The sequence below is a fragment of the Pseudorca crassidens genome, chromosome 15 (assembly GCF_039906515.1).
Source record: "Pseudorca crassidens isolate mPseCra1 chromosome 15, mPseCra1.hap1, whole genome shotgun sequence".
In the NCBI taxonomy this organism is placed as follows: domain Eukaryota; kingdom Metazoa; phylum Chordata; class Mammalia; order Artiodactyla; family Delphinidae; genus Pseudorca; species Pseudorca crassidens.
The window spans coordinates 3,354,062-3,379,798 of NC_090310.1; the positions used below are offsets into that span (position 1 = coordinate 3,354,062).

The 25,737-nt window shown below is 50.4% G+C and overlaps 1 long non-coding RNA gene across 6 annotated transcripts in view; it reads left to right on the top strand.

Annotated features, from left to right (window-relative positions):
* The window catches only part of LOC137206610 (uncharacterized), a 175,793-nt gene that overhangs the window by 143,850 nt on the left and 6,206 nt on the right, over positions 1 to 25,737 (top strand). Inside the window, exons 4-8 of one of the 6 annotated variants that reach the window (XR_010934740.1) lie at positions 9,021 to 9,301; positions 10,008 to 10,140; positions 24,130 to 24,165; positions 24,637 to 25,191; positions 25,560 to 25,698. This is a non-coding gene — a long non-coding RNA (uncharacterized lncRNA). Of the gene's footprint in view, positions 1 to 6,471; positions 6,801 to 7,004; positions 8,646 to 9,020; positions 9,302 to 10,007; positions 10,141 to 24,129; positions 24,166 to 24,636; positions 25,699 to 25,737 lie in introns of those variants that run through there. The other 5 variants (XR_010934742.1, XR_010934738.1, XR_010934739.1 and 2 more) reach the window with 5 other exon arrangements.

A 25,737-nucleotide genomic window follows, 5' to 3' on the forward strand; every position in this document is an offset into this window, starting at 1 on the left:
GCAGCAGTGAGAGGCCCGCGTACTGCAAAAAAAAAAAAAAAAAAAAAAATAAGAGTCTCAGGCTCCACTCCCAGCTTTCTGGATCACAACCTGCATTTGAACCAGATCCGTAGATGATTCATAGACACGGTAAAGTCTGAGATGCTCTGCTCAAGAACCATGGTCCTTAAGCTCAGGTGCACATTGAAACCACCAGGGAAGCTTTAAAAAAAAAAAAATTGCTGATGTGGGAATCCCTACAGACCCCGATTTAATCTGTACTGGCTGCAACCTGCATATCAGGGATTTTAAAAAATTCCCCAGGTGATTCTAATAGAAAAGTTCAAGCACTTTGCTTTCTATTAGAATACTTTATCAATATTTTATTAAGTTTTGCTAATATTTTTCTTAATATCTATTGGAGATTTTTTGTCCAGGGAAGATATACAAATAGCCAACAAGCACAGGAAAAGATGCTCAACCTCACTATCAGTAGGGAAACGCAGGAGAAAACCACAGTGAGATGCCACCTCCCACCTACCAGGATGGATCTCATGGTAACAGTGGAAAATAACAGGTGCCGGTGAGGATGGGCAGAGATTGGGACCCTCGCACATTGCCGATGGGACGTAGAATGGTGTAATGCTGTAAGACAGTCTGACAGTTCCTCCGAAAGTTAAAATGGAGCTACCATATGACCCAGCAATTCCGCTCCCAGGAATACACTCCAAAGAATTGAAAACGGGAATTCAGATATTTGCTCATGCACATTCACTGCAGCATTATTGACAACAGCCAAAAAATAGACACAACCCAAGTGTCCACCAATAGATGAATGGATAAACGACATGTGGTCTATCCACACACTGGAATATTATTCGCCCATGAAAAGGGATGGAGTCGTGATGCGTGCTACACCATGGATGAACCTTGAAAACATCATAAGCTAAACGAGAGGCTAGACAGGAAAGAATAATAGCGTATGATCCCTTTACATGAAATATCTGGAATAGGCAGATTCAGAGTGGCAGACGTGTGTTTTTCAGTCTCTTCAAGAAGCCATGAGTTCCTGGACTCATACCTTGGCTTTCTTTTGGACTATGGCAGAGTGGTCCGAGTCCTACCTAATCAGCTAAAACACCTCAATTTTGTCAAGAAAATTCCTTGTGTCTTCCGGTTTTCAAAGGGAGAAAAATCAATCATAAAGATTTTGCACACTTCTTCATTTATTCCTGGATATTTTCATTTTCGCTTCTACTGTAAAAGGGATCTTCTATTTTATAAGGAGGTATTATTTGTATATAGAGCTCCTGTCGATTTTTTTTTTTTTTAATGCTGTGTACCCACCCTTCTTATGGTAGTTTTCCAACTGTCTTGGGTTTCTGGGTAGAGCTCACATCATGTACAAAAACTTTTAGGTGAGTTCTATGTGTGGTGAAGGACCAGGCTTCCGTCTTCTTCCCAATGTGTTTTGTAAAATAAATGACGTCTACAGAATCCACTCCTGGATGTCATTAAAAGGTCAAATTGCTCAAGAAGTTTCTAAATGCTTATTTCCGGTTTCTGTTCTTTTTTTTTGTCAGGGACCAGTAAACATTGGACAGACCAGGAGTGGTCCTCAGACTTCATTTGGAGGATTGCTTTAGACATTGTCTCCAACGTTATTAAATGTTAGAATTCCAGACCTATACCCTACAATGTGTTCTCACATGTTCAGCAACCGAACTCTTTATTACTACAAGGTCATACTACTTATGCACGGTTACCTTGTACTGTGTGTGTGTGTGTGTGTGTGTGTGTGTGTGTGTGTGTGTGTGTGTAAAATGGACTTTTTCTGTTGAAAAGCAGAAAAAAGGGATACCATTCCAGGGATAGATATATACCTCGATATTGAAGGAGTTCATGGATTTTCTCCAAATTTGCGGGAGTGAGGCAGAGCTGGAGGAAACTGAGCCAAAAAATAAGGTTTAAAAATTCTGGGGCTTCCCTGGTGGCGCAGTGGTTGAGAGTCTGCCTGCCGATGCAGGGGACGTGGGTTCGTGCCCCGGTCCGGGAAGATCCCACATGCCGCAAAGTGGCTGGGCCCGTGAGCCGTGGCCGCTGAGCCTGCGCGTCCGGAGCCTGTGCTCCGCAACGGGAGAGGTCACAACAGTGAGAGGCCTGCATACCACAAAAAAAAAAAAAAAAATTCTGAACAAATTACAATTTGGTGGGTAGGGAAGGCTGAATTTTTTTAAACAGATGCTTCAGTGAAGCTGTCTCCTGTTACTGTGGACTCGTGTCACAAGTGGCATTAGTGGCCTCATGGCTCCTGCACCAGCAGAATTGTCTCCAGGTCTGGGATCCTGTAATTACGCGTTGGCCCCCGCATGTCTTACAAGCTGTTTGTGGCACACTCAGAGGAGTGGTGTCTGGGACTCTGCCAGTTGCTCCACTCTGCTGGCAGGGGGACAAGTCACATGAGGTAGGGAGACCGAGGATTTTTCCTGCCGGATCCTTGGGACCATGGGCCCGGCCGGGCCTACCCATCCTGCTGGCCGGTGATGAAACTTGCCAACACACTGCAGTTAGACTCCCCGAGGGTCCTCTTCTAAAATCAACCATTGGTGCCACTGAGGAAGGCGATGCCACCAAAGGGTGTGGCAAGCCTCTGTCCTTTCAGAGATAAGGTGTGATGTAAACAGACACACTTTTTTTTTCTTTTTTTTTTGGCCCGCTGCGGGGCACGTGGCATCTTAGTTCCCCAACCAGGGATCGAACCCTCACCCCCTGCAGTGGAAGCGCGAGTCTTAACCACTGGACCCCCGGGGAAGTCCCCAGACACACATATTTTAATAAAGACCGCTCGCAGCCATCCCCGTCGGACCCCACAGTTGACTAAAGCCCCCAACTTACTGCCTCTTTAACCCGTGACAAGTTTGGGAGAAGGGGAGAGGGCTGTCGTCAGTGGAAAAACGATCTAGTCCGCAGCTCCAATCCTGGTTCTCCCTTCCAGAGCCTTTATTTCCTATTCTATAAAATGGGCCTGAGGGTTGCTGGGAGGACCACGCTGATGTCTATATGGCTGTCTCAGGCGGCAGTTAGGAAGGCCGGGCGCACCGGCTGAGCCAACCCTGCGTTAAACCCATAGGCTCCTTGCGGGCGCTTCATCGATGCTTCTTGCGGGCTAAGCCCCGGCTGGAGGCTGCAAAGGCAGCGGTGAGAGACACACGAGGCTCCCGGGAGCGGGCGAGACAGACAATGAACCCATAATCCGAGTGATAAGGGCTGTGAAGGCACTAAATCAGGGTCATGAGCCAGAAGGCCGTGCGCTGCTTGAACAGGGCAGTGTTCCAAAGGCCTCTCTGAGGAGACGTCTGAGCCAAAACCGGGTCGTGAGACTCTGATCCTGAAACCTCCCTTCCCTGTGGCTGGAGTGGAGGAGGGTCGGAAAGATGTGGGAGGGGCCTGGCTCACTCAGCCCAGCCCTGCTCTGTCCTGTAACCCCGGGCAAGTCACTTTGCCCGGAAGCATCATTTTCTCCACCTGTACAAAGAGCTAAGATCACCTGTGCTGTGATTTTAAAACCTGGCTCCAAAAATCTTTGACACTCCTCTCGCCGAGAGGTGGGGTCTCCGTCCCCTCTGCTTTATTTCTTTTTCCCTATCTCCACCAACATTACGTGAGCTATTCTTGAAGCAATACTAAAGCAACACTCAATTAGTTATAGTCTAAAAGAGTAAATGCATAATGCTAGATTGGGTACAGCTGTGTTTAACCATTTTTGAGGCCGATCAGTCCGTACGTTTCCCAGAGGGTGCTTATGGACTGGTTTGAGAATCTAGGAATCTAGGGTAGAAATGCATTCATGTCGTCTTTTCTTTTTCCCCCTCTCCTTGAAACTGTGCGGGTTTCTGATTGCTCCGACCAACCAAGTATGACAAAAATGAGACTACGTGACTTTCAAGGATAAGTCTTAAAAGTCGGTGTCCTAGGGGCTTCCCTGGTGGCGCAGTGGTTGAGTCTGCCTGCCGATGCAGGGGACGCAGGTTCGTGCCCCGGTCCGGGAAGATCCCACATGCCGCGGAGCGGCTGGGCCCGTGAGCCATGGCCGCTGGGCCTGCGAGTCCGGAGCCTGTGCTCCGCAACGAAAAAAAAAAAAAAGTCGGTGTCCTTTCCACCTGGTTCCCCTGGGAACCTTGCTTTGCAAGAAAAGAGCACTTCATCTCAGATCACCGCGTGGAGGCAGCCACAGACGGGCAGCCCCATCTGAGCTCCCAGCTGACGGCCAGTGTCGCCTGCCAACCTGGACATCCAGCCCCATCCAACCTTCAGCTGCCCACAGCCCCACCACTGTCTCATGGTCTCCGCATAGACCACCCCCCCCCCCAAGCGAGAACTGCCTGGCTGAGACCTAAACAAACTGCTGAGCCATCAAATCGTGAGTCAGATAAGTTGGTTGTTTTACACTACAAGTTTGAGGGTAATTTGTTCCATGGTTTTAGTAATGGGAGCACCTATCTCTCTGCCCTCACTTCTTCTTTTTTTTTCTGGTACGCGGGCCTCTCACCGCTGCGCTCTCTCGCGTTGCGGACGGACACGCAGGCTCAGCAGCCATGGCTCACGGGCCCAACCGCTCCGCGGCATGTGGGATCCTCCCGGACCGGGGCGCGAACCCATGTTCCCTGCATCGGCAGGCGGACGCTCAACCACCGCGCCACCAGGGAAGCCCCTGCCGTCACTTCTTAAACCTCTCCCTTGCTCACGGGCTCCTACCACCTGCCCTTTTTTCAGTTCCTAAAACACACTGAAATGGTTCTGGCCTCAGGGTTTTTTCCACTAGCTTCCTCTCTCTCCCTGGAAATTCCCCTCCCTCCCCGCATCGTCCATGGCCGCCTCCTTATCTTGTAAGGTCTCAGTTCAAACAGTCAGCCCTCAGAGAGCCCCTCAGGACCACCTGATCTAGATTAGATCTCCGATCCCCAGCTGCTATCACATCGCCAGGGGGTTCTTAAGCACTTAACCAACCATCTGATATTTTTCTGTTTGTGTTTATTGACTATGCCCTCTGCCAGATACAAAGTCTGTGAGAGGAAAGCCCTTCCCTGCTTTGATCACCTGTGTGTCCCCTGCTCCTTGTATAAAGTCTAGCACAAGGTAAGCATGGATACATGTTGATTAAACGAATGAATATACAAAGAAGGACACATCCATGAGAGGGACAAACATTTGTCAGAGAGAACCGCAAGAAGAAGTGAGGAGGGTGGTGTGTTCCAGGTAAGAAAAGCGCCAGGGTGAGGCTAGAGGGGTTCAAAATGACACAGGCAGGGTGAGAGAGGGCCAGGCCTTTTAAAACATGGGAAGGATATTTTCAGGCACAACGTGAACTGATGGGGGGGCGGGGCTTAAAATACACGTAACAGGCAATTTAGCGCTTTAACCGCTTTTAACTGTAGATTTAAGTGTAGATTCAGGGCATTAAGTACATTCACATTGTTGTACAGCCATCACCAGTATCCCTCTCCAGAACTTTTTCATCCTCCCAAACTGAGACTCTGTCCCTATCAATACTCCCTGGTCCCCTCCCCAGCCCCTGGCTACTTGTGAATCTGCCTATTCCAGAGATGTCTGTAAGTGGAATCATACAGCACGTGTCATTCTGTGTCCGGAGTATTCTTCCAGATCCACCCATGTTATACAGCACATGTCATACTGTGGTTAAAATATGCATAACACAGGGTTTCCCTGGTGGCGCAGTGGTTGAGTCCGCCTGCCAATGCAGGGGACATGGGTTCGTATGCCGGTCCGGGAAGATCCCACATGCCGCGGAGCGGCTGGGCCCGTGAGCCATGGCCGCTGAGCCTGCGCGTCCGGAGCCTGTGCTCCGCAACGGGAGAGGCCACAACAGTGAGAGGCCCGCGGACCGCAAAAAAAAAAAAAAAATATATATATATATATATATATGTAACACAAATTTTACTCCGTTGCTTTTTAAGGCTGAATAGTATTCCACTGCGGGTAGATACCACATTTTGTTCACCCACTCGTCAACACGGGTGGACGGAAATGTTTAAGGCTCGCTTCAGGGCCAGGCGACACTGCCCCGAGGGGTCAGCACGGGCCAAGGACACAGCCAGGGAAGGTCAGTATTTCACTTGCGCGACCACCATCTGTGACCCGCCGTTCAGGCGAGGACCCGGCTCAGAGCAGGCAGGCGGCCTGCCCAGGTCACACAGCCAGGAAGGGTGGGGAAGGACCGGGCAGGGCCGGGGGCAGGGCTGCAGCCGCCTCATCCAGCTCTTCCCGGCCGCCGCCAGCCCCTTCCCGGCAGCGCGACCCCGCCCGGCGCGGCGGCCCGCCCCGCCCGCCAGTGCGCAAAAGCAGGAGGAACCGGCCGGCGCCCCGCAGGACGCATGCGCAGAAGGCAAACGGCACGGAAAGCTCCGCTCCCCCGGGCGTGAATCCGCGATCCGGGGTTTTGGCCCCGCCGGGAGTTCTGTTTATAAACACACCGCGCGGCCACCGGCAAGGGGTGACCCTAACGGTAGTGAGATTAGAGGTCAGAGGTCAACGGGGCCGCCGGCGGGGAGACCCAGCCCTTCGCCTTTGCGGGCTGCTGGCTGCGCGGCGTGGCCGGTCCGGCGACCCTACCGCAGTCCGGGGCTGCAGGGGGCGCCACGTGGTGCGCACGTGGTCCGGTCCCGGCGCGGCGGCCTCCCCTCCCCCAAGGCGCTGGCGGCCCCAGCGTCCCCTAGCGGCGGCCAGGTGCTCTGCGCTGCACGTCGCGCCTGCGCACAACGCGTCACGACGCGCCTTCCGGTCTGCGCGGGAGCCGGGCGTAGGTCCGTTGCGTCCTCGTGACGGCTGCGGGTCCGCGGCGCCCCGGTCCCCAAGGGGGCGGGGCGGGGCGGGGCGAGCCTCCAGGGGCACACGTGCGGGGCTGGCGGAGGCTTGAGACCGTGCCCCGCGCAAGTGGGGCCCGCGGCCGGACGTGCACGGCAGCCGGGCTGTGACGCGCGTTGGGGGCATCCGCGCGGGCCGGGGGTTGGGGGGGGCGTGCTGCAGGCCGGCTGCTCCTCCCCAGCCTGAGTTTAAGTTCCCGGAGGGCCGACACCGCTGGTTTCCTATAGGCGCGCTGTAAAACGCTTAGTAAAATAAATGAACGGAGGGTGAATTATGGGATTCTACGTTAGAAACACCTTTGGGCCCGTAGTAAGCAAGGAGTCTGTGGTAGTCACTGTTATGGCTGTTAACTTTTTTTTTTTTTTTGTCCTTTGACTTTATTCCGTTAAGTATAAAAAGATTTGAAAAGGGCCTTAAAAAAAACAAACCTTTGTGGGCTTCTCTGGTGGCGCGGTGGTTGAGAGTCCGCCTGCCGGTGCAGGGGACACGGGTTCGTACCCTGGTCCGGGAAGCTCACACATGCCGCGGAGCGGCTGGGCCCGTGAGCCATGGCCGGTGAGCCTGAGCGTCCGGAGCCTGTGCTCCGCAACGGGAGAGGCCACAACAGTGAGAGGCCCGCGTACCGCAAAAAAAAACAAAAACAGATTTGAGCAGGGCCTTATAGAGATTGAAAAGCAAAGAAACGTTCCCCCTTTTTTTCTGCCATTTTATCTTAAAGGCTCACAGTTGCATTGCCACTGCTGGTTGCTGTGTAAAATTAGTGTTTCTCAGAAGTTTACCCACTTCCGTATTTTTAAAATACCTAGTATGTACCAGACGTTGCCACAGGTCCTAAGGAAGATGGGCCACACCTAGGTAAGAGGAAACCTAAAAGTGGTTAAATTATAAAGGAAATCAGGAAGTATCTCGCCCACAGTTCAGGCTGATGGTACATGTTTTAACAGCTGGCAGGGGGAGGAGTGCATATGTAGACACATACATTTATTAAGAATTTTAACTAGTATAAAGCATGTGCAATACACAGCCTACCAAAAATGGTAAAACACAGTACTCTTTCTTGTAAGTTCCCTGGAGCCATTTGATCCTCAGATGTTGCTATTGCTTATTTTTGCTGAACTCTTGTATCCATGGCCAACCTATGGTTAAAATTCAATCATAATCTATCAAATTGAGTTGTCTCCCAACCCACTGTTTTTCCAATAAATTTATTGTCATTAAGTGTAATATGTGATACAAACTCTGGTTGATTTAATCACATCAATGAGTGAGACAGAAATGAACCAAAAATATATAGATCTTTATTCATCAGTGATGTGAGCAACTTCTTTGCTGTATTGGATCATTTTTCCAGTACTGGACGAACGTTTTGTGCCAGTCATAATATAATGGCTAAAAACTGGACACAATTTTAAGTTTAGCTGCACTGTTAATTTTCTCCATTATTAGGCTAGGGGTTGGGAAATGTTTTCTACAAAGGGCCAGATACATATTTGCCGGACACCAATGGTCTCTGGCACATATTCTTTGTTTCATATTTTACCAACCTTTAAAAATGTAAAAGCCATTCTTCGCTTGAGCAAGGGCCTCACTTGGCCTTCAGTCTCTGAATTGTAGCATTTTCAGAGTTCCACAGTGTAACTATTTCTCTAATGGCCAACTTGGGAGTATCTGAACCAACTTGAAATACCTTGAATGCAGAGTTAGGGAAAGTATTTCCCCCATACAGGTACAAGAGATGTGAGTAACCTCAAAAGCACGGGTTTTAGTAAAGTAATCATGAAGTGGTGAGTTTTGAGACCTTGTTTTTGAAAGAATTGATTTCACTCTAAGTTTATATAATTCAATTTTTTATAACATCTGTGTTTAACAGCTAGCTCATGGAGTTCCTGAATATTTAACAATCAGCTCTAACTGGCTCTAACTCCACACTGGTCTAACCTCTAAGCGGGCCTGGGGGTGGGTAAGCCAGGCTTCTGGGAGGGTAGGCGATGTTCTGTTTCTGGGTTAAACTTAGACACACGGGAAGGTGAAACACCCCTGCCCCCCCATGAGTCAATGCCTTGTATCATCACCCCCCCATGAGTGTAGGCGGGGCCTGCGATGTGCTTCTAATCAGTAGAATTTGGTGAAAGGACTGTGATGTCATCCCTTCCCTTTAGGTCGCATCGTATGTAAAGGGAGTTGGATGTCACGCCCATCTCTCCCAGGACCCCATGACAACTGGAGACAGACTCTCCCGCTGGCCTCTCAGGAGCAAACAGCCATGTTGTGAACGGCCCCAGAGAAGGACGCTTGGCAGGGAACCATGGAGCTTCTGGGACCTGAGGGCAACCAGCAGCCCAGAAGAAGCTGGGCCAGCACCTCAATCGTGGCCCCGTGGGACCCTGAGCAGAAGACCAGCTGAGCAGTATACCGGGACTGCTGCCCCACAGACACCAAGGTTGGCAATGTGTGTGCGTTTTAGCTGCTAAGCTTGTGGTCCTTTGTTTGGCAGCACTGCACGTGTGCGTCTTTTTGTATGTGAGTTACATGTCTCAATTTTTAAAGGTTGGGGAGGAAATTAAGTACCATAAAAATAGCAGGAAATAACTGCACCAGAATGCTCTCGGGTAGTCTGACTCTGAGGAAGGTTGGCAGTGGGTTTTAGTGGGTTTGTTTGCGCCTGTGATCTCGCTGTCCTGACTCTGTGGCCTGTCTACACTGCAAAGCGGGTCTGAGGTTGAGAGCTGGATTCCAGTGCCTGAGTTTTTACCTCCTGCCTACCTGTGTCCATGAACTTCTGTTTCCTTACCTTTAAATTGGAGATGACAGTGGTCCCTGCCTTGTGGGACAGCGTCAGGAGGTGGTGAGATGGCCCCTTTCAGTGGACCACATCGTTAAGTGGCCAGCATTCCTGTAGCCCTCACCCGTTACAGAGCCATCAAGGGGCAAGAGGTGCTGACCCCAGCTCTGGGGTGGGTCCGGTTGAGTCTACACCACACAGGGTGACCTGCCAGCAAATGATTCTGAGTCACCGTCTGCCATTCCCTGAGCCATTCAGGAAAGATCAGGCGTCCAATTGAAACAGGCATTTGGTAGGAGTTTCCAGAGAAGGGCTCCCATCTTCTACGAGGCAGCCGTGAGAAGAAATGGCCTTTCCCCTCCAGGGGCGGTGACAGAGGATGAGCAGTGCAGAGCCTGGGACGCTGCAACCATCAGGCTTCCGGCGTCATCATCAACCGAGGAAGGTGGAGCCCTGGGTCAAGCCACACCGAAATTCCATCTGTACCGAGATCCCAGGTATGTGACTGACACGCTTCGGCATTGTTTAGACCATCCTGAGTTGGGTTTTGTGGTGCCTGATGGGCTGAACCCGCCTCCTGATTCATTCGCCATGTAAAGCCATTAACCAGGTCCGTACACGGGGATGGGGACGAGGGACAGTGGCCATTGGATGCTGTGTCTGCAGCTCTGCCTAGACATGGGCGGGCATGGCACAGGGGTGGCATGTTTTCAGGGCTGAAGCCCTTTGTGGCGTGTGATGCCGCCTGCAGCTGCTCCCCAGGTGTTCCATCACTTCATGCTCAGAACGGCCTTGGGGGGAGGCAGGTACTGTTATCACCCCATCTTAGTTCAGGAGGCTATAATAAATGCCACAGATGGGGCGGCTTAGATAACAGACACTTATTTTCTCACAATTCTGGAGGCTGCAAGTTTGAGATCAATAGTGGTTTCCTCTGAGCCCTCTCTCCTTGGCTGGGAGATGGCCGTCTTCTCCCTGTGTCTCTACATGGTCATCCCTCTGTGCGTGTCTGTGTCCTGACCTCCTCTTCGTATAAGGGCACCAGTCCCATGGGATTAGGGTCCATGTTGTGCCCTCACTTTGCCTTACTCACCTCTGTAAAGGCCAGTCTGCAGATAAGGTCACGCTCTGAGGCACTGGGGCTCAGGCCATCAACATACGAATTTGGAGAAAATGCAGTTCAGCCACAACAAACCCCCACTTTACAGCTGAGGACGCTGAAATAGAGGCCATGCCTCTTGCACGAGGCCACGTGACTTATAAGGAGCAGGGCCAAGGCTCGCACCCAGGTAGCCTTACTCCCCGCTGTGGACTGAATGTTTATTCACACACACACCCCACCATTCATTTGTTGAAACACTAATCTCCAGTGTGATGGGGCCTTTGGGAGGTAACCAGGTCATGAGGGTGGAGTCCTCGTGGATGGGGTTAGTGCCCTCATAAGAAAAGACACAAGAGCAATTTTTCTCATTCTCACCATGCAACGTGAGGACGCGGAGAGAAGGCAAGCTCTCACCAGACATCTGATCAGCCGACACCTTGGTCTTGAGCTTCCCAGCCTCCAAACTGTCAGAAATAAATGTCTGTTGCTTAAGTCCCCCCAGTCCGTGGTGTCTTTGTTACAGCAGCCGAGCTGACTAAGACACTCCCCGCATCAACCATGCTCTATCTTCTCTGAAAACATGCCGTGAAACACTTCCGTGCTACAGGGAGGTCGCCGTCAGCCATGTCATCGTTTCCCCTCTGCGTTGCGCCTGCGAACGTGGTCAGGGCCGGGCACAGTCTCCACAGATGCTGCCAGGCGCCCGGCTTGAGTTTGCAAGGATGCTCGCGTCCTAATGGGGGCCTGGCAGTTGTCAAATGAATGAAGGGAAGGGGCCTGGGGCCTGAGGAAGGCAAACCTCCACAGGAGAACCTTCTAATCCCCTTGCTCCACCGCGGGGACAAATGCAACCCCAGGAAGCATCCAGCCATGTGCCCCCTCGCCGCAGGGACAATGGTTTCCAGGCCTGGGCAGGCCAGGCTGCTTTCCTTTCTGTTTAACCCGCCCCCTCACTCCCCGCCCTGTGCCTGGTCACCTTCCGCTTGTGTCCCAAGCCTGCCTTGCTTTTGTGTGGTCACAGGAGCCCCGTTCAGCCTGCCCACAGCTTAGCCGAGCCTGGCCCAGTGCCGCGTCCCTGTCCCCAGGCCTGGAGGCCAGACCGCCATGCCGCCTCCACTGAGGAGCCCTCCTTGCACCCTGCCCCCGGGAATCGGCATGTCCGTCTCCAGCCCTGCCTCCTGTCTGCTGGATTTCACAAGAGAAACCCTGGTCTCCAGGCCCCAGCGGGCCCTAGCGCTTGGCGAGGCCCAGCCACCGCCCCCTGGGCCCACCCGAAGCGCAAGCCCGGGGAACAAAGACCCCCGAGGCCCTGGAGCTCTAGCTGTGGCCTATCGAAACCTCGAGGTGTTTCCCTATTAATCACTCCCTTTGGTGCCTCCGAGGCCAAAAAAGGAGTTGAACAAAACCTCTTTTCTAAGCAGGCAGAGCTTTGTAGAGAGAGAGAAAGAGCTGAGCAGCGAGAGTCCCCAGCCCCTCTCACCAGCGTAACACTAACAGGACGCCTGCCGGGGCCTCCCGGACCCACACACACACGAACAGGAGCCGCCTGGAGAGGGGTCTGGACCTCAGCCGGTGGCACCTGTGCTCCCAAAAGGCTGTGCAGGGATGGCCAGCGAGGGGTCTCACCTGCACGCAGCCCCTGCCTTGTTTTGTTTTAGAAACCAACAAGACCCAATTAAGTGGTATTTTTTAAAAGTAGACGCATACTAGGAGGATGGGGGAGATGAAACAAAAATCCCGTCTGCTTTCTTTCTCCGACATAACCTTGAACCTCAACCCCTTTGTCTATTTTTTTCCCATGTTGTTGTCCTGCCTTAACCAATAACTGATACTGCATTACTCGTTCATCTATAAATAGGAAGTTTGGCTTCTCTCTCTTTTTTTTTTTTTTGTGGTACGCGGGCCTCTCACTGCTGTGGCCTCTCCCGTTGCGGAGCACAGGCTCCGGACGCGCAGGCTCAGCGGCCATGGCTCACGGGCCCAGCCGCTCCGCGGCCTGTGGGATCTTCCCGGACCGGGGCACGAACCCGCGTCCCCTGCATGGGCAGGCGGACTCTCAACCACTGCGCCACCAGGGAAGCCCTGGCTTCTCTTTTTAAACAGAAGGCCCAGGCCAGAACACCAGGCAGGCATTTCCCCAGCAAGCCCTCATCCCCCCAGGGACCAGGGGCCATGTTATCTCTGGTCCCGTGTCTGTGTCTGAATTGTCCTGTTACAGAGAGAAATGGCCTTTTTATTCAGGTGCTGGGCCCCTATCAGGCAGCAGGAGCAACAGTCCTAGACATTTATGCCTCTGAGTACAGGCAAGTTCTCTTTGTTAAATTTTAATTTGAAGGAAAAAAAGGAGAGGAAAAAAGCTGGCTCAAAGAGCATCGGCATGTCATCCATTTAGATTTGAGGGCAGAAGTCCGTCCAAAAGCAACGCAGAGCATGAGCTTGGAAAATCAGATGAATAAAGAGACAGCAGTTTATTGAAAAAGCATCATCCTGGGCCTCGCAAGGCAGGGGTGTGATTCACGGTACAGATTTTGGCCTGCCCGGGATACGGCCTCCCTATGCGTGCCAGTCTCACCTTGAACACGACCTTGGGCTCTGAGCACAGAAGCCTCCCACTAGCCATTTTTGTCCAGTCCTGAGCCCTTGCTGAGTTCTGGGTTCCGTGGAGCTTGTATTATTTTCCTGTTTTACAGGTGAGAACACCAGGGCTCCCGGGGGCCAAGCAGCTGCCCTGGTCTAGTCACGAGAACAGGCCACTTAGCGGAAACCTAGGATTTAAACCCAGGTCTGTCTTGCTCCAGAGTCCACGCTCCTTCGCCTGGACTTGGCCTCTTGAATAATTTATGAGAACACGCTTTGGGACGCGGGGGAGGGTGCTTCTCACGTGCTGCCGCCCAGGAGACCAGGGGAGCACAGTCTCACATGACACCACCAGTGCACTGCTCCAACCCAAGAGGGTGAGCAGCGCTCTTCTCAGAAAGAAACACCTGAGAGGCAGATTCTGCGACCTGATTTGCGATGGGTGATGCCTGCTCATGCCTCGGAGGTTAACGGGGTCAAATGACTGGAACGCGGGTGATCCTGCCTGGCTCGCGCTGTAATCGCGCAGCGGGGGCATTGCCAGCATGGCGGTTAAAAAGTACTTCTGCAGCTTCGCTATCGTGAGGGTTTTGTTGTTTTTTTTTAATTAAATAAAATGAGCCTGTAACAGGAGAGATGATTATAATAATAGCTCTACAGAGCTTCCGAAGGAGCCATCACACCAGTGAAGGTAGGAAATTTAAGGTACAGCTGAAGGCCCACTCACTGTGATTCCAGGAAGTGCTGAGGCCCTTGACGGCTGACCTTAAAAATATATATATGCCACTAATAATTGGAACGTTTTGTGTACTGGCTTTATGGTTTGCAGCACAAAGCAATGCATGGGCTGCCACCACAAAATTCAGAGACCTCCCTCCCACCCCGTCCCCAGCACAGGTTTTTATTTTTCCCAAACGGGAGATTAGCAAGATGCCACACCTTTGACCTCAGGTCAGAACTCAGCACGGGAGTGTAAGGAACGGCACCAAAGACGGAGGAGAGCTTAAACAAGCTTTAGTTGGGAACGCTCCCGGGCGAGGTTCACTGGTCCGAGAGAAAGGGGCCAGAGAAGTCGCGCCCGGACGAGGGTTTGGGCAGAATTTATAGGGGAAGAAGGGAAAGGGGTGTGGCGAATCCGGGAGGACGCAGGTTATTCTTTATTTGGTGGTCTTTTCGGGTATCCTGGGGGACCGTTAGTCCCGTCCCTCGAAGGGCGGGAAGGCTGGGCCGGGTGGAAAGTCCCCAGGTCAGTTCCTGGAACTGGGTGGTCCGGAAAGTCTCCAGGGCAGTTTCAACCTGTGAGTCTGATTGCATTCCCCTGCCTCAGGCCAGTTGGCCTTACAAGGAGAACAGTGAGGAAGGGCTGGCGCTTAGGTTCTCAACTCACCTCCTTTCCCCTGTGCCTTCCTTCCAAAGCACCAATTTATAGTGTTTTGGAAAGAGTAATTGATCAATGCCTGTGGTATGCAGTTACTTAACATGATGTCCACTAGGGATTTTTAATAACGTGGGGAAACACTGTATAAAGTGAAGTAGAAAAAGCAAGATAGGAAACTGAGCATGTGTGTGTTCTGAAGAAAATGCACCCAACTCTTAAAAGCCGTCAGTGGTAAAGTCATGCCTGTGATTAGTTTCTTTCTGATACATATTTTCCTAATTTTCTGCAGCGACCGTATGTTGCATCGTGGCATGTAGTTTTTCTCAATGAAATTGAACAGAAACTGGGAAAACTTTCTCCTATTCTTTTTCTCCCATATGCTGCCTTTTTCTGGTGATTGAGTTGACGGGTCCATTTACGTTCCTTTTATTTAATTCTTGCTATGGCTGCTTGTTGCTTGGTAACGGTCATTGTTACTGATGGCCTTTTCCTCATTGATACTCTGTAGTGACGCTGAATTGCAGAGCAAATCGGTGTGAAATGATTTCAGACCAGGGCAATAAACGAAACGATCTGACCTCAATTATCCCACTTTCCACCTTAGGAGACGTGGGTACTGCTGCCAACTTCCCCGAACATTACATTTAATAAATGTACTAGAAAGAATACCGCCTTAAACATCCATGGTTCCTGGCTTTCCGCTGCCATGCCCAGCCGTGAAAACCTCCCCTGCCTGTCCCTGAGATGCTGCTGGTCTCCGGGACCCTGGTCTCTCTCCTCTTGCGGCAAATGCGTTGTAGTTGCCAACCTAGCGGCCTCCTCTCCACCCTTCTGTCTTTCCTGCCGCGAGAACCCAGATTCTTGTCCTGTACCATCTTTCCACCGGCTTCAGGAGAGCTGGGGCCCAGCTCCTAAGAGAAACCCATGATCGGGCTAAGAAAAGCATGGTGGTCGCAAACCCCTCGCCTGGAAGTGGTTTAAACAGAGGCATGTGGTGTCTTTTCGGCAAATGAGACGTGAGGGGAAGTGGGCTGGGGGAGGGAGGTCCTGAGAGAAGTGTTTGCTCCTAGAAAAGAGATGCACGAAGCAGAGACGGTCTCCAGATCCTGGTTTGGGAAGAGGAGGGGCCTCAGGCCCCTGCAGCCACCTCAAAATCACAAGAGTCGATCCATCTAGGACAAAGGAGCCCCGTGCTGGCCAGAAGCTGCGTCCTTCCTGGCATCCCTGAGTCACGGAGTCGGTCATCCTAGGGCCGCCCTTTCTCCTGAGTTCTCGTCTGGAAGGTCATAATCCTGCCGCGTGCTGGAGCCACGTCAAGCTGGGCTTCCTGTCATTTGCAGTCAAAGCCTCCCCCGTGAGCCAGTGCCAATGCTAAAGGTTTGCGTGATGGGGATCCCCTGGCTTCTCCCTTCGTGGGGTAACCGACGCATCGTGGCCCATCCCCAGCACTCGCGGTCTAAGCCGTGATCCTGGGTTAATTATCATGAGTGTCCTGGTTCACTCTCCAGAGTGTCCCGGTTTCAGATGATCCGTTGTTGTTACGAGTTGAATTGTGTCCCTGAGAAATTCACCTGTTGAAACCCAAATGCTAGTAACTCGAAATGGGACCTTCTTTGGGAATAGGGTGGTCGTAGATGTAATTAGTTAAAATGAAACTGTATCAGAGTAGGGTGGGCCTCAAATCCAAGATGACTGGTGTCCTTATATAAAGGGGAAAATGGAGACAGACAGGCACACAGGAGGATGCCCTGGGAAGACTAGAGTTAGGCTGCCACAAGCCAAGGAACTGCCAGCAGGTGGGAGAGAGGCCGGGACAGACCCTTCCCTCCAGCCTGCAGGGGAAGCGCGACGCTGCCGACACCCTGATCTCAGACCTCTGGCCTCCCAAACTGCGCCATAATGTATTTCTGTGGTTTAAGTTACTCTGTCTGTGGTGCTTTATTACGGCAGCCCCGGCAAACTCACACAGACGTCCTACTGCAGGTGTGTCTGAGGAGGAAGGGCTCCCTTCTGGCCGCAGGTGATCAGCGGTGTCGGCCTTGCAGGGGCCTTGGAGGAAGGGGAGGGTGTCAACAGCCAGGGATGCTGTGTGGGGAGAGGGCGTGAAACACCCACGGAAACGTGTGAGCCAAAGCAAAATGACAGACAACGCTGTTAACCTCATCCGGCTGTAACGATATCGGCGCAAAGGAACAACTCAACTCGAGGGCATTGAGCTCCTCTGAGAGGATGGATCCTTCTGCGGAGAGTGGCAGCAGAGGAGGTGACAGGGTGTCCTGTACAGCGCGGTATCCATTCCAGTACACACAGATATGCCAATGAAACAGCAGAGCACTCGGACACAGATCCACGTGCATAAACAATTGATGGCAGAAGTGGCACTGCAGAGGCGTAGTTTTCAATCAGTGGTGCTAAGAAAATTAGGTATTCACGTGGAAAAAGAGAACGAAATGGAAGCCGTACCTCACATCACATGCAAAAATCAATTGCAGATGGATTCAGGAATTAAATGTGGGGCTTCCCTGGTGGCACAGTGGTTAAGAATCCGCCTGCCAACGCAGGGGACACGGGTTCGAGCCCTGGTCCGGGAAGACCCCACATGCCGCGGAGCAGCCAAGCCCGTGCACCACAACTACTGAGCCCGTGTGCCACAACTACTGAAGCCCACGCGCCTAGAGCCCGTGCTCCGCAACAAGAGAAGCCCCCACGATGAGAAGCCCGTGCACCGCAATGAAGAGTAGCCCCCGCTCACCGCAACCAGAGAAAAGCCTGTGTGCAGCAACGAAGACCCAGCGCAGCCAAAAATAAATAAAAATTTTTTTAAAAATACTTTATTAAAAAAAAGAATTAAATGTGAAACGCAAAGCTACAAAGTTTTTAAAAGACATTAGAGACCATCTTCAGGATTTTGGGGTAGGGAATGATTTCTTAAGTCATTAAAAGCATTCATCATAAAAATAGCGATAATTAAAATCAAGAAGTTGTTCATCAAAGAATGGCAACAAAGAGAAAACTGAGGTGAGAAGGCCGGTCTCAGAGCGGTAGAAGATACCTGCAACAAACATAACCAAGAAAAACCAGTTTTCCAAATATGTAAAGAACTTCAAACTGATAACGAAAAATAGACAACCCCATAGGAGAAAATGGGCACTTCACACAAAGGGCCAAGAGGCTTCGGAGAAAGGTGCTCACCCTCACTGGAAGTTATCCACGTGCCCGTTAAAACTGTGAGAGATCTCTTTACCTTCCAGACCGGCAAAACCCAGCCAAGTGGTCACAAAGACAGACAGCCATGGGGACTCTAAGACAGCACAGGTGGGAGCACAGATTGGTACAGTGACTTTGGGAAATAGTTTGACATTGTCTAGAAAAATGTCCGATGACTCACAAATCCACTTCTGGATGTGTAACCTAGGAAAGTGGTTCTAACGTTAGCCGACGTCACAATCCCCCAGAGGGCTTCTGGGCCCCATTCCCAGAATGAGTCAGGAGGTGTGGGGTAGGGCTCCAGGGTCTGCATCCTTAACAAGTTCCCTCCCAGATGATGCTGATGCAGCTGACCTGGGGGCCACACTTTGAGAACCACCTGGAGAAACGTGTGCTCACGGGCTTCAGGAAACACGTACAGGAACTGTCCTCAGAGTCGTAGCTAAAAATGTCCATCGACAGTTGAATGAATAAAGTGCGGCCCGTTCACGCAACGGAATCCAGTAAAGCATTGGAGATGAATGAACTACCTCCACCTGCAAAACATGGGTGCATCTCCAATTCGACTGTAAAAAGCCAGACAGGATAGATCATAGGCAGTTTAATTCCAATCATTAAATGTTTAAAAACAGGAAAATCAAAACACGTCATTCAGGGTTGCATGGGTATGTGATAAAACTCTAAGGAAAAGCAAGAAAACAACTTAAAAGTTGGTGCCGTGGTTTCCTCCTGGGGGGAAGGGAAGGTGATGTGACCGGGGAAGGTGTGCCAGTTACTAAGTTACGGCCTCTCAGCCCCAAACCCATCGTCCTAGCCTGGGGCTCTGTGGAGTTGCGGCTGAGACCTGCACACCGCGCTTCTGTTTAGCCAGCCGGCTCCCTGGCAGGATCTGCCAATAGGTGGCGCTAGACCAAGCCTGCGAGGCAGGGAAGGGGAAGGAAAGAAGGGCTCCTCCGCGTTAGGTCTGCACCAGCTCCTTGCTCCCATAAACTCTGTTCTAGCAAAGCCTCTCTGCTGCTGCATCGTCAGTTCCGTTGGGTAGCAGCAGCTTCTTGTCTTCTGCTTTTCGAACGCCTATGGAAACGACTCACTGTGACCCCTCGGGACCACCAGCACAGCCAGCCCACCCCGCCTCGGGAACCAGAGTGTCAGCTCCCTCTGACTTCCTACATCTCCATAATCCCAAACCCTTCCTGTCGTGCCCCCATCACCACCACCGAATCATCCACCTCGTTTAGTCCCGACCTCCAAGAGACAGAGTTCTCTTTGTACCCTTTCCGTTAGCTTGTAACAGCTTTGGACCTAGTTAACGGTTCTTCCTGTCAAGCTCTTGCCGCTAACATAACTTGGCGGCTCTTGTCTTCATGTCTGTCGATTCATCGTCACCTCTAGGATTGAGTCCACACCCCGTGCATCAAGAGGGGACGGGCAGACGGGAGCCGGCACGTGCCACCTGCCATCTCGCCTTTCACAGAGCCTTCGACTGGGATGACCAGCCGTCCCAGTTTGTCCAGGGCTGAGGAGTCTCCCGGGATACAGGGTTTTCGTGGCTGAAATTCAGAACGTATAGGCAATGAGTTGGTCGTCCTAAACCTGTGTCTTCATCAAATGCATTAACCCTACTTATGTCTTATGGCCGCACTTGGCTTCAAGGAAGGATGGGAAATGTAGTTTTTTAGCTGGGCTCATTACCATCCCAGGAAAAATTAGGGAAAAGGGCAGAATGGCCATAGGGGAGGCTGCTGGTGGTTTTGCCCTTTTAACTCCAGGCTGTAACCACTAACTACCCGCGGGCATTGCCTGAGACACGGCTGTCATCAGGGTTGTGACGAGAAGCCGGTCCTCTGACGGTGGGCTCCCTTAGGGCATGCTGCCTGTTTTCCTCATTCAAACAGTGATTCCTCTCTGGCAGCCCGAAGGGGAGAATCACGCCCATCCTTCAGTGTTTCAAATCTTCAGGGGCTACTTAAATCCTATAGCCGAGGGCCTGGGCAGTGACCCCTCCCACCACATGAGACGTGGCAGTTTTACATAGGTTCTATTTTCCTTTCTGTGTTTACAGTCCAATAAGGCTCTACACGAGTGGGAATCGGGGTTTTCAGTTCTTACTTTTGAGAGGGGTTCAGGAATCTTGGGGCCTGTATTTCATTTCTTTTCTTTTTTAATGAATCTCGTATGTATTTGGCGCTTTTCTCAGATGGTAATTATCGTATCCTAGGTTTATTGTAAATATCCTTCGGTGCCTGCATTCACTACTCTTTGCTTGGTAGGAAAACACTTGCTAGGGAGGATTTCAAAGCCGGTAAGTCAGTGTGCTGACTCACTTGAATCTCAACAGCTCGCTGCCCGTTCTTTTTGGCAACAAAAAACATAAAAAGAGGGAGGCGACATCATGTCCTGAAGTTTCAATCTTTCGATTAACTTAAACTTCGTAAGACTCTCTTAGCCAACTTGTTCTTTCCCTTGAAGCATGGGTAGGTTAAACTGCGTAGGGACGAGATGCCGCTTAGGTATCCGCAAGGTCCACCCGAAGCAGGAGGCCGCGTCTCTTCTGCTTTCCCTCACCCTAGCGCCGTGTGTGTTTAGTACGACTGCTCTTCTTACACACGGCCGGAGCAGGGCTGAAAGCTAGGGCTTCTTGAATTCCCTTGCCTTCTCTCGGATACAGGTTTCCCCATAGATGTGGGAAGCTACGTTTGCTTTTTCCTTTTCTCCGACTTCAAAACTAGGAATGTATATACCTAGAGCAGAATGAGAAATGAGCATTTCCTACCTACAGCGCACAAGTCACCAAAGCCCAGTTTCGTTTTCTCTCACTGTCTTTATTTCATCCTCTTCCCTGTTTGGAGCTCTGAAAATTTCCAGTTCAACTCCCACCCTTGGGCCGATTTGTTTCAACTTCCATTTTGTTTTGTTTTGTTTTTAAGATTTCTCTGATATGGACCATTTTTTAAAGTCTTTATTGAATTTGTTACAACATTGCTTCTGTCATGTTTCGGTTTTTGGCCCCGAGGCACGTGGGATCTTAGCTCCCCGACCAGGGATTGAACCCACACCCCCTGCATTGGAAGGCAGAGTCTTTTTTTTTTTTTAATTATATTTATTTATTTATTTTTGGCTGTGTTGGGTCTTTGTTGCACCGTGCAGGCTTCTCATAGCAGTGGCTTCTCTTGTTGCAGAGCACGGGCTCTAGGCGCGTGGGCTTCAGTAGTTGTGGCACGTGGGCTCAGTAGTTGTGGTGCACGGGCTTAGTTGCTCCGTGGCATGTGGGATCTTCCCGGACCAGGGCTCAAACCCATGTCTCCTGCATTGGCAGGCGGATTCTTAACCACTTCGCCACCAGGGAAGACCCTCAACTTCAGTTTCGATTATAAGTGTAGGTTGAACCATGTGAAAGGAACACCGATGGACCGCGTTTGCCCAGTTCTGAGTGGCAGTTGCATCTGGGTCATCCTGACACTCAGTAGCACGTGGGGAGAGCTTGCTTACCTTCTGGGCTGCGCACCATGCCCTGGATGCATGGCCCTTCTGTGGGCTGGAGGTTCGTGTGAAGAGGGGAAACTGAGACCCGTGGAGACTAAGTGCCTTGCCCAGGGCCCTGCACTTTCTAAGTGTTGGAGCTGCATTTGGACCCTAAGGGGCTCTGACTCCAGGGCCTGTCCATGCACCCAGCACACCCACATGCCATCAGCTCCATTAACCTGAGGACACAGGCATAGTATCATCTGCATGCGTTACAGAGCATTTTGTAGAAAGTACAAAGGGAAAGCTTTTGCTTAAGTATTTTAGTAACTTCTCCTCCAATTAATTGTTTCCATCCCTTTGCAAAGAGCAGGGAGTACCAAGAGCTGGAGGGGGCTTTAGCATCGGATGGCCCGAGAGCTAAGCCTCAGTTCAGCCCGTCCCACCAGCAACGTGCCCTCAGGCAAGTCATTTCCCTTCTCTAGATCTTAGTTTCACTTTGGGGCCCTGTTGGAATGGAGCTGCTAATAACGTCTTTCACCGGCTTGCTTAGAGAATTAAATAATATACCTAAGACTCCCAGCACAGTGCCTGGCACACAATAGGTGCTCAATAAATGTCAACTAAAGTAAATTGTGACCCAGAAGGGAGAGCTGTCGTTCTGGTAGGGGAAGATCTGCTGGGACGAGCCTGGTTAATGTTTCACTAGCAGCTTCTGGGGGCTTAGATGAGACTCAAGTCTGCGTGGCCATGACAGCAGTCTCTAATCCCCTCATGAGGGTGGGAAAGACCCTGAGAACCCTGGGCTGCAGGCCCACCTCTGCAAGGCGAGGGCACCTCACCAGTCCTGTTGGAACCTCAGCCTCCAGCCTGTAAAATGGAACTGATGACACCTCCCTCTGTGTTGGCCTCTGCAAGCAAATCAGATGTTTTTAAAAAACAACAGCAACTTTGAAAATGATAAGACATGAAGACAGGCTCCTCAGATGTCTGCGGCAGGGTGTTTCCTGATATATAAATTTGTATTTTTGTCCTCTCTGTGTTTATTTTTGAAAGTAGCCGGGCTTTGCGTCCTCTTGTTTTAGGTGAGCTTGGGTTGCAGAAGTGAAGCCTAAGTTTTCAACGAGGGGTTATACTAGGGCCTCCGAAGAGGGAGAAGGAGAGAGAAAAGTTCCCAGAAGCGGTGGCTCCCAGCCCCTCCCAGAGGAGGGGTCACAAACCAAGATCAAGGAAGGTGCCAGATTTCGGGGTGCTGTGAGCCACGGGGACCCAAGTCTTGCTCTCTTGGAGAGCCCCAAGAAGGGATCAGGGCCGCACATGCGAAGGCTGGACCCCACAAACCAGGCCTCCAGCCTTGCAAAAATTGCTGTGTCTGAATTTGGCCACAAAGCTGCGGGGTCCTTGAGCGCGTTGGTCTTGGTCAAAGGACGTATCAGCAAAGCTCAGTGTGGGCTAAAGGCCTGAGCCCTCCTGCGGGACATCTAGGCCCTGCACACCTCCGGGTTAGAGGGAGGACGTCAGCAAGAGAGAAACTGAGTTTTGCACCCCCTCTGCACTCAAAGAATTATTTTTAAATTTTGTAGAAACACAGGAACATCTCCTACATCCCGTAGAATGGCGGTACATTCATAGTCATGCATCCATTCAAACAACAGTTTGCGCACAAACTCTGTTACGGGTGCTGGGATGCCACAGCAAACAAAAGACGGTCCCCGCCCTCCTGGGGCTTGGATTCGAATTCATTCTCTCACATCTTACATTTATAAATTGCTACAAAAATATAAGATATTGAAATTATTTAGCTCCTGCCGGGAAGTCCGGACTTGGAATAAACAGTGAGGCTTCAAGTAAGCCAGGAACTCCATGTTCAAGTTTCTTGGGGTGAAAAGTCGCTCTTGTCCAGTGCCCTTCGTCACCATGGAGACCCCCAAGGCGTGATGTGGGCAGTGAGAAAGGAGGGAGGGAGAGAAAACTGCTGAGATGGACCCTGATGTACAGCTGACACTTAGAAGAAAAACAGGATGCAAAGGACGTGAGTTTATCTAAGCCAGGTTTGCAACAAGCAAGGTCAGGGCCAAACGTCTCCTTTACTGGGGGGGTCTCTTCTTGGGCCTCCGAGATAAGCTGGCCAAATGTGGCCTCGTGGGGAGAGGCAGGACCACCGCGTGGGAAGCTGGTCGAGAAAGTCACCCTCCTCAGGAAGGTGCCACTTATCTGCTGGGCATTGTCCCCCTACATCTCAGACACTTGCCCGTTTGTCACTTGAGGGTGAGAGAATGGGCACAGAGGACTGTGCTTACAATCTGCATTTAAAGGCTGCTTATCAGCTTATCTACAAAACAGAAACAGACTCACAGACATAGAAAACAAACTTACGGTTACCAAAGGGGAAAGCGGTGGGGGGGGAGAATAAATTAGGAGCTCGGGATTGGCAGGCACACATTCCTGTATATAAAATAGATAAACAACATACTTTAGTGCACAGGGAACTGTATTCAATATCTTGTAATAACCTATAATGGAAAAGAATCAAAAAGAATTGAATCACTATTCTGTACACCTGAAACTAACACAATACTGTAAATCAAATCTACATGAATTAATAAAAAAAAAAAGATGAATTGACAGTGGGTTGTTTTTGTTTGTGTATTTTTGTGTTTTGTGGGGAGGTTTGGTACAGACCTGAAAGGGCAGCTAATATAGTAGGTACTTTGTTGGGAGTTATCTTTATGTTATAACAATGTTTCTTTCTCCTCCCAGCAACACAGCACTGGGGCTTGGATGATGGACACTCAGGTGAGGACCTGAATTCTGCGGTTAAAAGTTGCCTTTTTTGACCTGGAATTGGGAGTCTGACTTGTTATGTTACCTCATCAGATCCCAAAGGAGCCTACTGGCTTTTTTTTTTTTTTTTTTTTTAATCATTGACATCCCCCGACAAAGAACATTGTCGTGCACTGGCTGGGTCACCAGTCAGGGCGCTGCCCCTCGAACTCCTACCACGTCCCTAATAAGGAAGAGGGAATCATGGTGGAAATTTCTCTTTCGTCTCTGGCAGGAAAAAGCCAGCTTCCTCAGAGCAGTCAGTTTGTTTTCATCCTATGGACAGTGACTCTTGTAACCAAACCTCTTTCCTTCTTTGGACTGTTAGGAAGCTCAGAATTAAAACCGGGATTTATCTCTACCAACTCTCTTAAACTTTAAGCTTTGCACTTTGTGTACTGACTGTACGTGCGGCTTAATCTTGTTTTTGTTTGTTTGTTTTAGCTCAGATGAACTTAGACTCCATGAGATGCAACCAGCAAAAGTGGGAAACAGACTCTGGGAAACTTTAATGAACAAGTGACCCCGTTTTTAAAAATAAATCGAAAGGGGGAAAAAAGGAGGCGGAGGGAAAACATGGACTAAAAGAGATTAAGAGAATCCTCACTCGTTGTTGGGAACATAAAATGCTGCAGTCACTTGGGAAAACGGTCTGGTAATTTCTTTAAAAGTTAAGTATACATTCGGCGTGTAACCCAGCAATTCCACCCCTGTAAATCTACTGGAGTGAAATGAAAACACATGTCAACAAGTAGTGCATAAAAGTTTATAGCAGAAGTTTTACTAAAACCCAAACTGGAAACAACACGTGTGTCTCTCAACTTGTGGACTGATTTCTTTTCTTAAACGGTGGTATATTCATACAGCAAAGCATTGTCAGCAATAACAGGGATGAACTGCTGATCCGTGCAACATGGATGAACCCCAAAACCTTGCGCTTTGCGTAAGAAACCAGACACAAAAGGCCACATAGTGTGTGATTCTGTGTATGGGAAATAGGTAGAAAAGGAAAAACCCTAGAGAAAAAAGCATATCTGTGTTTGCCTGACGCTGAAGGTCAGAGTGAGAATCGACCGCAAATGGGCGTGAGGGAACTTTTTGGGTGACAGAAATATTCTGAAACTGGATTGGGGTGGTTATTGAACAACTGTGCAATTCTCCAAAAGTTTGTCCAACTGTACGTTACAGTGTGTGAATTTTGTGGTATGTAAATTATACCTCAATTGAGGTAAATTATCCCTCAATAAGGTTATGAGAAGATGAAAATCTAAACACTGGCCAAAAATTGTATACTGTTAAGGCAGGATTAGGATTCTTTCACGGATTATCGTGGTGATTTTTTTTAAAAACCAACTCTTATCTTTTAGGGATACGCACTGAATTATAGGAAATGATATAATGCCTGAGATTGGCTTCAAAATAATACGAGAGGATTTGGGCAGCTTATAGATGAAACAAGGCTGTGTATACGGATCCCCGCTGGAGCTGGGTTTTGGGCACATGGAGGTATGTTGTATTATTCTGTCTTCTTTTGTCTATGTGTTC